General features: G+C 38.0%; 1 long non-coding RNA gene across 1 annotated transcript; it reads right to left on the reverse strand.

Moving 5' to 3' along the window:
* Nucleotides 1-5,369: 5,369 nt before the first annotated feature.
* LOC132652123 (uncharacterized) lies at nt 5,370-6,318 on the reverse strand. The gene is made up of 3 exons (XR_009589608.1): nt 6,008-6,318; nt 5,834-5,866; nt 5,370-5,455 (listed from the first exon to the last, which is right to left on the reverse strand). It is a non-coding gene; the product is annotated as an uncharacterized LOC132652123 (long non-coding RNA).
* Nucleotides 6,319-15,686: the final 9,368 nt, after the last annotated feature.

Genomic DNA, 15,686 nt, shown 5'->3' on the forward strand with positions numbered 1-15,686 from the left:
TTCAAAACATATCTCTTATTTTTTTGTCATAATCTATAAATTCAGTTTGACTTTTGGATATAATATAGCCTTTCTATATTAAAGTCATTGTGCAAATAAATAAATAAATAAACTTTTGTTTTTTTTTTAACTAATTTTTTTTTAAGAATTTATTCATGGGTATGGTACTTATATCATTTCTCAGTTCCTGTCCCTATCCTCCCTCTCCCTACGCCCCTTCATTTACTCTCACATCCGTGCCCTCAATAAGCTCTCCTTCTTCAATTAGTATTATCACACATGCACACATGTACACCCCAAGACACACCTGCAGAGTTCAGTTAGCATTGCTCATATGTACAGGTATTAAAGGCTGATCCCTGATAACCTATGGAGGCTTGTCCCTGGAGAAAACCAAACATCCTTCTCTCAGCAGCCATTGATTTTCTGTGGCTTTTCCTCTAGGGTTGGAGCCTTTGAATGTTCAATTTACTGTTGTTTGTTTGTTTGTTTGTTGTTATTTTGGTTTGGATTTTTTTTTCTTTTTTGCTTTTTTTTTTTACACAGTTGTTTGCATTTGTTAGAAAACTAGAGACTGTGCAAGACCAAATAATTTAACAATGAGAACAGTAGGAAAGGAACTCATATATACTTTCTCTTTTAATATGGGGCACTCTTAGAGAAGGCAGAACAGTATCCCTACCATTGCTCCTTTTAAAGTTTGCAAGCCAAGCTTCTCAGATCTCTGGCCAAGTTATTTATTAACAAGCTAAGCATTCAGTGCCAAGGACAGAGCTCTGTGGCAGTCTGTCAGAGAATTTTTTTGGAGCGTTGGCAGCAAACCATTCGTCAATATGTTCTCTGCAGAGTAATTTCACCAGCTACAAACTGACCTAATTTTATAAAAAGTACATCCCATATATCATCATATTTACAAAAGTACAATGAGGCACCATCAAAAAATACCCTAAAGTCTGAAAGATTTTTTTTACCTCTCTAACATTTCCAAGTTCTATAAGAATAAACTGGCTTACCCATTATTTAAGGAAATGTAATTGGCCTCATTCTTTTAGTATTTTTCAGAACTTTTATGCAAATATCAACATCCTTTGTGTCTCTGAAAGGCAAAATTTACTATGATGTACCTAAGAAATTCATTTTTAAGAAGAATGTATTCAATTTATAATAAAACTTATTCCCAGCTGTACTACTTCTGAGCATATATCTGAAAGATGCTCTACCACACAATAACCACACTTGCTCAACTATATTCATAGCAGCTTTATTCTTAATAGTCAGAATCTAGAAACAACCTAAATGCCTCAACTGAAGAATGAATAAAGAAATTGTGGTACATTTACACGATGGAATACTACTCAGCTATTAAAAAACAAGGACATATGAAAATTTCAGGCAAGTGGATGGAACTAAGAACAATCATCCTGAGTGAGGTAACACAGACTCAGAAAGAAACACATAGTATGTACTCACTTATAAGCATATATTAGCCATATAATACGGATAGCCATACTAAAATCTACAGGCCAAAGAAGCTAAATAACAAGGTGGACCCTAGGGAGGTTAATTCTCATTCAGAAGGGACAAATAGAATAAACACCAGAAGTGGTTGAAGAGAAGGAACAGGACAGGAGCCTACCATAGATATCCTCTAAAAGACTCCACCCAGAAGAAGATGGAAGCAGATGCTGAGACTCATAGCCAAACTTTGGGCAGAGTGCAAGGAGTCTTGCAGAAGAGTGGGGGATAGAAGAACCCGAAGGGGATAGGAGCTCTGCAAGAAGACCAACAAAGCCAACAAATCTGGGCCCAGGGGCCCTGAAGAGACTGATAGACCAACCAAGGACCATGCATGGAGAGGACCTGCTCAGATGTAGCCTATAGGCAGCTCAGGCTTCATGTGGGTTTCCTAGTAAAGAGAGCAGGGGTTATCCCTGACATAGACCCTATTATCTGCTCTTTGATCACTTCCCCTGGGTGGGGCAGTCTTGCCAGGCCATAGAGAAAGAGGATCAAGGCAGTCCTGATGAGACTTGATAGGCTAGGGTCAGATGGTAGGGGAGGAGGGCTCCCCCTTTCTGTGGTCTAGAGGAAGGGGATAGGGGGAAAATGAGGGACAGTGGGACTGGAAGAAGATGATGGAGGGGGCTACAATTGGGATATAAAGTGAATAAATTATAAACAATTTTAAAAAGTTTTGTTAGAACATGAAAAAAAACGATAAAACTTATTTTAGAAATTGTGCTTTGCTGAACAACTGATTTGAGAATTTCACCCTACACTATGTAAAAAATGTAATTGCAGTTAGAATGCTATAACATTTATGCACCCTGATGAAATATATAAAAATATATAATATATATAAAACAGATATATAAAATCACATGTATAGACACATGCTTCCCACCACCTACATGTAACTGGTGGAAATCTACGCCTTATTAGCATTAGCAATGAATGAATCTCACTCATTTTTAACAAGGTCTTCCATGGATGGCCTGTGTTCTTGTCATTTTTGCTTCTTATTAAAGTCACATTTAAGAAATGATTCATATCTTTCTTCTTGGATCCACTTTTCTCTCTGTCCTGACAATCCCATCCACCTTCTAGTATTGTCACACACAGAAGCAAGCATCAGCTACCGCTATTGCACACTCTCATGTCTTCAGTACATCTTCATCCCTTGAACTATCCAGAACACACAATAATCAAGAACATCTTTGCTTGGCTATAGATCATTCTTCTTCTGTAAGAAACATTATCCTTCATTCTCTTACCTTTTCCATGCGTACATGATGTATTACTTTTGTCTATGGTGAAATTTGCTTTCTTTTGCATAATATTCTTGTCAGCTATTTGTTTTTCCGAATCTGTGTTGCTCATGAAACATTAGGCTTGAAATTCAGGTACTTATCTCCTCCTGTGGGGAGGAGAATAGCTTACATAAAGGAAGTATATTTGAAATATGCCAACAGTCTTTATTCTAAGCACACCATCTGTAGCCTAGCTCATACATGTGTGTACTAAGAACAGGTCACATCTACTACATCCTACCTTTCCTTCCTCTTCTGGCTTTTGTGACACCATTGTCTGAGACAGTGCTAGATCTCACTTGACAAACTGCTTAGGATATGAGAAGATGTTATGCTTTTTGTGGTTTGTATATGCCTATCTCATTTTGGCACATTTTCCAGTAGAAGATGAGCTTTCTTGCCAAAGTAGGTTGCAAGTTGCTTGAAACTGAGTCCGTCAATAGCCTAACATACAGTGTGCCAATACTGGTCTTGTGTAGAAATACAGCTTCCAAATGGAACAGAGGAAGAAGCACAGAAGGCCCAAAATATCTAGGATGAGAAAACATGGTTTAGATCAGGTTTTCCACTCAGAATAAGCAGGATCTTAGGATAATAGCAAAGTTTCAGTGAGGAGCCAATTGATTAATTCTGGGCTAGGAAATTATGGTGATTAAGATGACAATGATGATCATAATGGTGACAAAACATATTTTCTATCAGTGTTTTTTTTTCCACAGTCAACTATCTCAATGAGATCCACAAAGGGTATGCCACTGTGACACTTTGTGAGAATGTCTAGGTTAGGCTGGAATAATTCCCTTAGCCACATAGCCTAGTGGGATGATAAAATGGTCGATATAGTTCTCACAAATATTTAAGTGCCTGTGATTTTCATTCTGGGACTATTTGCAGACATCCTTATTCTTTGTGTCCTTAAAATTTAATGTACTAGATTGAAATCAAGCAATCTACCTCAGCTTGGATTTATTTTATGTGCTCAATTACTTTATTTTTTATTTCCTATTAGACTTTAATTTTTTATTTAATTGTTTCATTCAATATTTTGCTTACATTCTTTTCCCTTCTCAGTTTTTCACAGATTCTTACTAATTCCTTAGCTAGCCAACTTCATATGCTTTCTCTTTTTCTCGAAAATAAATACATAAATATGGAGAAAAAAACAACAAACCCAAAAGGCAAAGCAGATAAACCAAAAGAAAATTTAAAAAAATCAATAAGACAAAAAATACCAAACCAAAACCATGGAGTTCATTTGGTGTTGATCAACTTCTCTTAGGCTTGGAGCCTGCCCTGGAATGCGGTTGACACACCCAGTGACATCTGTTAGAGAAAACTACTTTTCTTAAAAACTTAAAAACTACCTTTCCTTACTCAGGATGTTCTTAAGTTCAACAGGAAAGAAATGTTCCAAGTATATTGAAGAGTCTCTGTCTCAGGCTTCCTGTTGCTGTCTGTCAGTTCCTTCTCACACTAAAAACAAGGAGGCGGCAGTGCCCTAAAGTCATTTCCAGATGTCCACATGTCTCATACTGGAAAGAGTACCTGAGGTGTTTTTGGTTTTTTTTGTTTTTTTGTTTTTTTTTCAGTAACTGTACCTTCTTTTGACCTCAAACTCTAGATGCTCATTAGTTCATACAACTGAAACAAAGTTGACAATGAGATTGAAATCACCATGACTAATTAAGACTAATAATCTGAGCTGGTGTAGGTGTGAGTGGGTGTGTGCATGCACACATACGTGTGTAGTGAACCCAGTGTAGAAAGAAACAGATTTTTCTTGGGATACAAAGTGAGATTCAAAGCGACAAATGGATAGAAAGCCCTGTATACTAGTTATGTGTTTCAGTGCACATACAAAGGCACATTAGCTTTATACGAAGAGAAAACCTGATTCTGAAAGATTTTAACACAAATTTTTCAAAACAAAAGTTCATTTCTCAAGACCAGATCACCCTCTGAGCACTCAGAATAACAAGGTCACTATAAACAACTCTACATTTTATGTGTTTATTGGCTTTCATGTCACAAAGTTACATACTAGGGAAGTTCTCTGTAGTTCAAAGGAAGACAAATCAATGGCTGACGTAAGAAACCTCTCCTGATCTTTAAATTAGACCCTTTGTAATTTATGTAGCCCATGTTTTTTATTGGTTCTTGCGTGATTTCTGTCCAGAAATCTAATGGTTGGTTTAAGGTCAAGCCCAACATGAATGAATGCTTGCTAATGTGTCAATTGAAATGCACACTGTGATGAAGTTCTGACATTTCACTGGGGGCCTTTGCCTAGCTCGAATCTTCTGTCATTTTGACAATTGAATCTCATTTGGAAGGAAAGGATAAAAAAGACAAATCTACATCTTGACATCTGACATGTCTCTAGAGGTGATGAATCCCTGTTTTGGGGTGAGGCTCAAAATAATTGAGCAATGGGAAGTAAATGAGAGAACAGCTTCACAGTAGCATCAGTCTAGCAGTCTGTCAAAACATCTTGTCAGCCTACAAAACAATGATTTAAATCCCACATGAAACTTACCTCTCAGTGATGTGAGGTGGCTACGCAAGCTTGCTGAGAGACTTACACGGATGCATCCAAAGCAGTCCCCATGGCTGCTAAAGACGCTGTCTTCTCATGTTGGTAAACACTGAAAGAAAATACCCACATTCAAAACCTCAAAAGACTAAAGCCCAGATATAAAAGTTTGTTCTATATTTTTTTTAATATTTGAAATTGATTTGATTGACTTCCTATAAAAGTATGACTTAAAAGATTAATTCCCCAGAGCTGAACCTCTACTACAGATCACACAAGTTGACAGGGCATTTATCTTTAAAGGGGCTTTTGCTTTTCTTTTACCATGTTTTCCATTTATAATATCTACTAATGATTTATTATGTGTCTATGCTTAAAGGATGATCATTTTTTATTTCAATTTAAAACTATATCAAGAGCCTAAGTTGCTAACCAGTCCTGATTTGTAAAATAAATAATAAATAAAAGAAGTGCATATCATATGAAGTACCTGAGCATATGTATGGCCTCCGTATGTTTCCCCCTGGAAAAGAAAAGTAAACAAGTCATAAATATTGACTTAACAGGAACAGCCACATGAAAGCTACATACAGCCAATACTTTACAATGCACATTTCTAAGAGCTAGAAAAAAAAAATAATGACATAAAGAGAGTCTAGCGTACCTAACTGAGCTGTACTCCAGTGGCTGAAATCATCCACGAGATCCTTCTGACACAGCAGCTGAGGCTTACTTCTCCACCTCCTGAGGTCATCGGCTTGGACACTGAATCAACCATGAGTGCAGTTCTTCAGCCTTGGGAACTATCAGAGCCAAAGCTCTGTTTGAATTTTGAAATGGGAAGTTTCATTATAAGATCATGTTTTAGGCCTCCAAAATTCCCCTCTTCTGCTGTTTACTTCAAAACACATTCAGCTCTGTGGCCTATAACATCTCTCAGGAAAATGAGGAGCCTCAAAATTACTGCTTATAAAGTGAAATAATAACATTATTAAACAATAAAATTTAAATGACAAATCACACTAATCAGTTGTCCTTTATCGTATATTTTTGCAGAAGAATGTGTTGGATACATTGGATACATAAAGGAAGTGTAGGCTGTATGGCAGCCATATACTACAAGGTCCTACGTATGTCATTTTTTTTTTAACTGTGTCAAGAGAAAGGAGAAATTTTTACTTATCTGTATGTCTTAAGTCACATTCTTTGTTTTAGAGTTATATAAGTATGTACTGTTATCACTGAATTATTTAACAGTGACAAAGGTACAATAAGTGTTTATTATATGTATCTAACAAATCTTTATTGGGTCATTTTAAGCATTTTGTTGGCTACTTGGAATATGAAAATAAATAAATGCTTTGTTCTTGAAAGCTAATTTTTATTTAACACACAACACTGTTTTTTAAAACCAGTGCTATTATTAACTTCACTTCACAGAAGATAAATATAAAGGATTTAGAGGTTAATTAATTTGACTGATGTCATGTAACAGCTTAGTTCAAAGGCAAACTATGAATCCTGGTCTCTGTAACTATGGAGCTTGAATTGTTAATTACTTTAAGTTTAAAACCTCACTGATTAAAGAAAATTGAATTGACCACAAACTAGTGGCAATTTCTTTAATCTTAAAAACTTTGAAACATAAAATTGTGTTAATTATAACTGAAAGAATTAACTCTGGGTGCTTTATTTTAGAATCCCCATATTAAGAATTTCTAGCCAGAGTGACAAACACCAGAGGTTAAATGAATTAGGTGTATCAAAATGTATATTAAAATATTTATATGGGATTACTTTGAAAGCAAATTTAAAACAAAATTGATTGTTTAATTCTCTTTTGAAAGAATAAAGTGTTTTGAGAAAAAAAATCAATTGATTGTTCAGTCTTCTATCTTGAAAGTATCATAGTTATCAAGAAGTCAGTTGTGCCAATGCTGGAATGCTAGTAAATTTAGGTATGCCCTGGTTACTCGCATGCCTCACTGGGTGCCTGTGCCCATTGATGCCCCTCACGCTATGACTCTCTTCAGACAGAAAAGGGATCTTGGAACTACAGCCACCATTGTTACTACCATCTCATTGACGGCTGTTGGAGCTACCACCAGGGCATTAGCCATGAGTCATACTGGGCAGACTGCTCAGACCCTGAATAATCATTTAGCCAATGTAGCTCATGCCTTAGTTGTACATAAAGGAATTAATGCTCAACTAAAAGGAAGCTTGACGGTGTTCAATCAGAGGATTGACCTCGTGCAGGAGCAAATTGATACCCTATGGCAAATCGCTCAACCTGGCTGTCAATGAAAGTATGCTGGACTTTGTGTCACTAGCATACAACATGAGAATTTTTCCTGTGCTGCAAATCTGTCTAAACAATTGTCGAGCTATATTTTAGGTAATTGGACTGGAGAATTCGATACTACGATGGAGCAGCTGAGAGTGGCCATTGTCACAGTAAATTCTACCGGAGTGGACGCAGGACTAGCCACAGGATTATCAACATGGATTGCTGCAGCCATGAATCATCTGAAGGAATGGGAGGGCATGGGAGTGTTAGCAGGCCTTCTGGTGTTGGTCTCCTTGGTTTGCCTGTGGTATATATGCAAGATTAGAGTCTCACAACAGTGTGATGCAGCCATGATCATTCAGGCCTTTACAGCCATTGAAGCAGGACATTCTCCCCAAGCATGGTTGGATACCATAAAAAGCTAAAATGATACGCTCAGGATGCGAGGCTAAGCACTGCACTCAGGGTCAGCCGCTTTGGACCCAGAGAAGAGCATGTCTGATTGCATGCGGGTTGATGCCCCAGGTCCCGCCTCTGAGAAAAAGGTATCGGACGGGTCTGATGCTCTTTGGGTGGATGACACCTAAATGAACATCTGTACAAAGTCCCAATTTATTTCTAATATCAGAGATCAGACCTCTACTCTTGCCTGATGCGTCTAAAACAAAAAGGGGGAACTGTAGAGAGCTGCGGAATGCTATGCCTTAAAGATGGAGCTGGTTTCTGCCTTCCACCTTCCCGATGGTGAGTGCTCTCTGTCATGAACAATTCCACATTTGGCTAAGGCTGAGGATCTGGCTTGCTTCCATGTATGTGGACCTATCTGCATTGCCCCCGTGGCACGCCTGGGTTGGCTACCCAGAGGCTATTTAAGCTGTGGGCTGGCTTTCCCCGGGGTCCGAGGATTGTTCAATGTTCCTGAATAAACTGCATTGAAAAAAAAAAAAAAAAAAAAGAAGTCAGTTGTGAGGCGGGAGAGATGGTTCAGCAATTAAGGACACTTGCAAGAGGACACGTGTCTGATTTCAGACATCCACACAGCAGCTCCCAACCTTTGAACTGCAGTTCCAGGATATCTGGTATCTTCTTCTGGCTTTCATAGACAAGAGGCACATAACTGGTAAATGTGTATAAATACAAGCAAACATCCATGCATAGAAAAGAACAAACTCAAAAATAAAGAGGAGAAGAGAAAGAGGAGAAGGGGGAAAAGGGTGAGAGGGTGGGAGCAGGAGCAGAGGAAGGAGGAGGTGCGTTCAGTATGCAAAGTGAATGAAAAACTTTTTAAAAACTTAAGTGATTAAAAATGATAATAATTAAAAAGTGGGGGGGGAGCATAATACATAAGAATGAAGCATTCCAGAGAAAATTAAATCCCCAGGTTTCCACCTGGATGAAACAAGCATTATTTCATCATGCTGTGAATCAGAAGAGGACAACATAAATGAATCATGGAACAATTCCTCTGCTATATGAACAGGTCCTAAAACACTAAGAACAAAAAAGTAAACATAAGCCACTAGGAAAATAAAATGGGGAAAGCTGTGCCTGGGTTTTGTATGACTATTTGGTAGTAGCTAATATTAGGTAATTCATACTGTTCTGGATGCTAGGAACTCCAAAGGCAAGACACTAGGAGACTTGATTATCTTGCAAGAACATTTTGTTCTCAAATAACAGAAGGCTAAAGGGAACACTTATTGTGCATGAAGCCTCTTTTATAAGAGCTTAATTCCATTAACAAGAGAGAAGCTATTAGGGGCTAATCATCTAAAGTTTCTATCTCTTATCCTCATCCTGCTAATAGCTCCTGAAGTTTTCAGAAGACAATTCAAACCACTACAGGACATCCAACAGGTATTTCACTCACAGGGAAGAACATTTGTAAAAGTAATAGATGAAAGATAAGGAGGTTAAGCATTTCTTTAAGTGTTTCTCTACCATTCCATATTCCTCTATCGAGAATTCTCTGTTTAACTCTGTTCCCCATTTTTTAATTGGATTACTTGGTTTGTTGCCTTTCAGCTTCTTTAGTTCTTTATGTATACTGGATATTAGCCCTCTGTCAGATAAAGGGTTGGTGAAGATTCTTTACCAATCTTTAAGTAGTCGTTTTGTTTTGATGATGGTGTCCTTTGCTTTACAGAAGCTTTTCCATTTCATGAGGTCCCATGTATTGATTGTTGCTCTTAGAGCCTGTGTTGTTGATGTTCTGTTCAGGAAGTTGTCTTCTGTTCCAATGAGTTCTAGGGTCTTCCCCACTTTTTCTTCTAACAGATTTAATGTGTCTGGTTTTATGTTGAGGTTTTGATCCACTTGGAATTTAGTTTTGTGCAAGTAAATGGTGGGAACTGGAAAGGATCATTCTGAGTGAGCTGTTCCCGAAACAGAAAGACACACATGGTATATACTTACTCATATAGACTCATATAATATAGGACAAACCTACTAAAATCTGTACATCTAAAGAAACTAATCAAGAGGGAGGACTCTGACTAAAATGCTCAATCCCCATCCTGAAAGGCAAAGAGGATGGACATCAGAAGAAAAAAACAGGAAACAATTTAGGAACCTGCCACAAAGGGCCTCTGAAAGGCTCTGCCCTGCAGACTGTCAAAGCAGATGCTGAGACTTACGGCCAACTGTTTGGTAGAGTGCATGGAATCTTATGAAAGAAGTGGGAAATAGTAAGTTCTGGAGAGGACAGGAACTCCACAAGGAGAGCAACAGAAACAGAAATTTGAACACAGGGGTCTTTCCAGAGACTCATATTCCAACCAAGTACCAGGCATGGAGATAACCTAGAACCCCTGCACAGATGTAGCCCATGGCAGTTCAGTGTCCAAGTGGGTTCCATAGTAATGGGAAGAGGGACTACCTCTGACATAATCTGATTGGCCTGCTCTTTAATTACCTCCCTCTGAGCATTACCAAGCCACAGAAGACAATGCAGCCACTCCTGATGAGACCTAATTCAACAACAGTAAGCACATCAGGGTAACGCTGAGAGATTGCCTGACATTATCTGAAAACATTAAAGTAAAAGGACTTTTTTAAAAATAATTTTTAGTGTGTGTGTGTGTGTGTGTGTGTGTGTGTGTGTGTGTGTGTGATGTGAGTATAGGTACCTGCAGAGCCCCCTGAGGCTTGAGATGTATGTGATTGTGGTCGGCTTAATACGGATGTTGAGAACCAAACCCAGGTCCTCTGAAGAGCAGCAAGTACCCTTAACCACGGTTTTCTCTCCAGCTAACACTAGTTCTGATGGTGTTTATTTGTCTACTCAGAGACAAGGTGTTATGCCTGGCCTTAAAATGGAGGATGACCTTGAGCTTCTGATTGTCCTGCCTCCACTTCTAGAGTATTGGGGTTTCTGGTGTACACCACTACGCCCAGTTTTCCATAGGCCTTGAAATTATTCCAGTAATTGGGCAGGCTACTAAGCACTCCTGGGAGCTACATTCCCAACTCTGAAAATGTAAGTTGTTGGGTTGTTTGTTTTGTTTTTGTTTTCGTTATAACCTAATGATTCTGTTTCTGAATTGAAGAATCTTTGCATTGTTTATAGAGCCAAAATTGAAAATCAATGTGAATGCCTGCAGATTAGATGGACAACACAAGCACTGGATCCACACGATGGTACAATAGGTAGTAGAAAGAAAAAAAAGACAAAGAAACTTATTTAGTAGAGTCAGCTCACGTTTAGGAAAAAAATAAGCATGGAAATGTACATAGATGGCAAATACAACTGATTATTTATTCCTGTCTACCTCCCACTGCCTTTTCCTTCTCACAATTTTGAAACATATATAAGCAGGTACTGATATTCAAAGTCAAATCATAGCAGCTAAACTAGAACAGATAATTATAGCAATATGGCTAATGGAAAACAAAGCAATTTTGAAGCTTTATTAATATCTAACATATAAAAATAATCAAAATCTAAAATGTGTGAAATCTGAGTCTAAGAAAGCATTCTTTGAAAAGAAATATAACGTTGCTAAAATAGTAAGTAAAAATATACACTCTCAAAGAAACTCCTGAATTGAAAAAATAGAAATGGCAGTAGAAAACAAAAAATATGAGGCACTAAAGAACAATTTCACAAGGACAATCTAATAAAAAGTTCTGAAATTAAAAGAATATGCATATAAAGTCATCATAAAATTAATGTAAGTGTTCTAAAGTCAGAGATATTAATCTTTAAAGAAAGAGATGCCTGAATTAAGTAAAACTTGTCCCAGCTAACTTTGGATTTCTGATCAGAGAAATGGGCTTAAAATATTGCCAATAAATAGGTGGTGAATGGCATGTAAAAACAAACCATAGATAAGTCTTAACAATATTATCTGTCATTCTGTTCTCTAGATACTAATCATATAGTATCAAAGCTCTGTCAAGAAAATTAATTCATGGTTTAAATTTCATAGCTAGACAAAGTATGAATTAAAGTGAGAATGAGGAGGGAATATGAGACACCATCAGATACAACTTGGCTCAGAAATGTTATCTCGTTTTATTTTTAGATTTATTAATTTTTAATAAACTTAATTCACTTTGTATCCCAATTGTAGACACCTCCCCCATGCCCTACCAATCCCACCCTCCATCCCTCATCTCCTCGAATGCCCCTCCCTAACATCACTGATAGGGGAAAACCTCCTCCCTTTCCCTCTGACCGTAGCCTATCAGGTCTCATCAGGACTGCTGCATTGTCCTACTCTGTGGCCTGGCAAGGCTGCTCCCACATCAGGCTGAGGCAATCAAAGAGCCAGCCAGAGTTCATGTCAGAGACAGTCCCTGTTGTTATTACTAGGGCACCCATTTTGATAAGGAGCTGCCATGGGTTACATCTGTGAAGGAGTTCTAGATTATCTCCATGCATGGTCCTTGGTTGGAGTATCAGTCTCAGAAAAGACCCCTGTGCCAAGATTTTTTGGTTCTGTCCTTCTCCTTGTGGAACTCATGTCTCCTCCAAGTCTTTCTATCTCCCCCTTCTTTTATAAGATTCCCTGCATTCTGCCAAAAGTTTGGCTATGAGTCTCAGCATCTGCTTTGATACCTTGCTGGGTAAAGTCTTTCAAAGGCCCACAGTGATAGGCTCCTGTCCTGTTTCTGTTTTCTCCCTGTTCCGATGATGTCTATCCCGTTTGACTTTCTGAGTGAGGATTGATCATCTTACCCAGGGTCCTCCTTCTTACTTAGCTTTTTTAGGTGTACAGATTTTAGTATGTTTATCCTATATTATATATCTAATATCTACTTATAAGTGAGTATACCATGTGCATCTTTCTGCTTCTGGGATAGCTCACTCAGGAAGATTTTTTCTAGATCCCACCATTTGCCTGCAAATTTCATGCTTTCCTTATTTTTAATTGCTGAGTAGTATACTATTGTGTAAATGTACCACAATTTCTGTATCCATTTCTCAACTGAGGGGCATCTGGGTTGTTTACAAATACTGACTATTACAAATAAAGCAGCTATAAAATGGTTGAGCAAGTGTCTTTGTATACTTGAGCATATATTGCATATGTGCCTAGCAGTGGTAAAGCTGGATCTTGAGGAAGCACTATTCTTAATTGCCTGAGAAAACTTCAGGTTGATTTCCAAAGTGGTTGTACAAGTTTACATTCCCAACAGCAATGAAGGAGGGTTCCGCTTTCTCCACATCCTCTCCAGCATGTATTGTCACTTGAGTTTTTGATCTTGGCCATTCTGATGGGTGTAAGGCAAAATCTTAGGGTAGTTTTGATTTGCATTTCCCTGATGACTAGAAACAGAATAGTGGATCAATGGAACTGAATAGAAGATACAGACATAAATTCACACACCTGTGGGATACTTTATTTTTGAAAAGAAGCCAAAACCATTCAATGGAAAAAAGATAGCATTTTCAACAAATGGTGCTGGTCTAACTGAATGTCTACATGTAGAAAAATGCAAATAGATCCATATTTATCACTCTGCACAAAACTAAAGTCCAAGTGGATCAAAGACTCAACATAAAACTAGACACACTAAACCCGTTAGAAGAAAAAGTGGGGAAAAGCCTAGACCTCATTGGCAGAGGAGACAACTTCCTGAACAGAATACCAACAGCACAGGATCTAAGATAAACAATCAATAAATGGAACTTCATGAAACTGAAAAGCTTCTGTAAAGCAAAGGACATTGTTGTCAGAACAAAATGACAGCCTACAGACTGGAAAAGGATCTTCACCAACCCTATATTTGACAGAGGGCTAATATCCAGAATATAGAAGGAACTAAAGTAGTTAAAAAGCAACAAATCAAGTAATCCAATTTAAAAATGGGGTACAGAGCTAAACAGAGAATTCTCAATAGAGGAATATAGAATGACAGAGAAACACTTAAAGAAATGTTCAACGTTCTTAGTCATCAGGGAGATGCAAATCAAATCAACCCTGAGATTTCACCTTACACCCATCAAAAAGGCCAAAATAAAAAAACTCAAGTGACAATACATGCTGGAGAGGATGTGGAGAAAGGGGAACCCTCCTCCATTCCTGGTGGGAATGTAAACTTGTACAACCACTTTGGAAATCAATCTGGAGCTTTCTTAGGCAATTAGGAATAGTGCTTCCTCCAGATCCAGCTATACCACTCCTAGGCATATATCCAAAATATGCTCTAGTACATAACAGGACATTTGTTCAATCATGTTTGTAGCAACTTTATTTGTAATAGCCAGAAGCTGGAAACAATCCAGATGTCCCTCAGTTGAGGAATGGATACAGAAATTGTGGTACATTTACACAATGATATACTACTCAGCAATTAAAAACAAGGAAATTATGAAATTTTTAAGGCAAATGGTGAGATGTAGAAAAGATCATCCTGAGTGAGGTATCCCAGAAGCAGAAAGACACACATGGTATATACTATCATATAAGTGGATATTAGACCTATAATATAGGATAAACATACTAAAATCTGTATACCTAAAGGACATAAGCAAGAAGGAGGACCCTGAGTAAGATAATCAATCCTCACTCAGAAAGACAAATGGAATGGACATTGGAAGAAGGAGAAAATAGGGAACAGGACAGGAGCCTACCACAGAGGGCCTCTGAAAGACTCTACCTAGCAGTGTATCAAGCAGATGCTGAGATTCTTAACCAAACTTTGGTCAAAGTGCAGGGAATCTTAGGAAAGAAGGGGGAAATATTAAGACCTGGAGAGGACAGGGGCTCCACAAGGAGAGCAACAGAACCAAAATATCTGGGCATAGAGGTCTTTTCTGAAACTTATAGTCCAACTAAGGTCCATTCATGGATATAACTTAGAACCCCTGCTCAAATGTTACTCATGGCAGCTCAGTATCCAAGTGGGTACCCTAGTAAGGGGAACAGGGACTGTCTTTGATATGAACTCAGTGGCTGGCTCTTTGACACCCCTTCCCGATAAGGGAGCAGCTTTGCCAGGCCACAGAGGAGGACAATGCAGCCAGTCCTGATGAGACCTGATAAGCTAGAGTCAGATGGAAGGGGAGGAGGGAGTCCCCTATCAGTGGACTTAGAGAAGGGCATGGGAGGAGATGAGGAATGGAGGGTGAAATTGGGAGGGACTGCAGGAGGGGACTACAGCTGGGATCCAAAGTGAACAAACTATAATTAATATTAAAAAATACAAATTTAATTTTTTAAAAAAAGTAGCCAGCACTGAGATGCAGTGGCAGCCAGTCCTAGTAACATATAAGTATGGATTTAAAAAAAAATCATTTAGTCACCAATTTTATGACTTCAACTTGAGTGATGTTTTTTACAAAAAAAAAAAAAATGTGGGGTTGGGGTGGTTTGGTTTCTATAATTATCTGATTACATCTTACTGCTGTACACAATTTCAGATAGAGAAAGTTTAAATTATTTTTCCTACTTATTTGGTTCTGGCATCCTTCTTTTCCCTTCATTGCCAAAGACTTTCACATCTTACTAAGCGCAAGTCTGAAGCAAATTTAAATAGAAATGGATTTCCAATATCACATAAAATATGCAGTACTGTACATTAGTTGTGAACAATAATTGAATAT

The sequence above is a fragment of the Meriones unguiculatus genome, chromosome 2, assembly GCF_030254825.1.
Source record: "Meriones unguiculatus strain TT.TT164.6M chromosome 2, Bangor_MerUng_6.1, whole genome shotgun sequence".
In the NCBI taxonomy this organism is placed as follows: domain Eukaryota; kingdom Metazoa; phylum Chordata; class Mammalia; order Rodentia; family Muridae; genus Meriones; species Meriones unguiculatus.